This window comes from Rhincodon typus, chromosome 48 (genome assembly GCF_021869965.1).
Source record: "Rhincodon typus isolate 14 chromosome 48, sRhiTyp1.1, whole genome shotgun sequence".
NCBI classification, from domain to species: Eukaryota; Metazoa; Chordata; class Chondrichthyes; order Orectolobiformes; family Rhincodontidae; genus Rhincodon; species Rhincodon typus.
The window spans coordinates 4,855,329-4,855,598 of NC_063379.1; the positions used below are offsets into that span (position 1 = coordinate 4,855,329).

The following is a 270-nucleotide window of genomic DNA, read 5'->3' on the forward strand; positions in this document are numbered from 1 at the left end:
CTCACTCCCCTCTCCCTTTAATATCCCACCCAGTCTAATCCCACTTTCCCCCTCACTCCCTGCAATATCCACCCAATCTAATCCCACTCTCCCCCTCACTCCCGACTCCCTTAAAAGTCCACTCAGTCTAATCCCACTCTCCCCCCTCACTCCCCACTCCCTTTAGTATCCCACCCAGTCTAATCCCACTCTCCCCCTCACTCCCCGCTCCCTTTAGTATCCCACCCAGTCTAAACCCACTCTCCCCCTCACTCCCCGCTCCCTTTAATA

General features: G+C 55.2%; 1 protein-coding gene across 3 annotated transcripts in view; it reads right to left on the reverse strand.

The window, feature by feature from the left end:
* igsf8 (immunoglobulin superfamily, member 8) overlaps positions 1 to 270 on the reverse strand; it is an 18,030-nt gene that overhangs the window by 2,456 nt on the left and 15,304 nt on the right. The gene's annotated exons all lie outside the window — the stretch shown is intronic.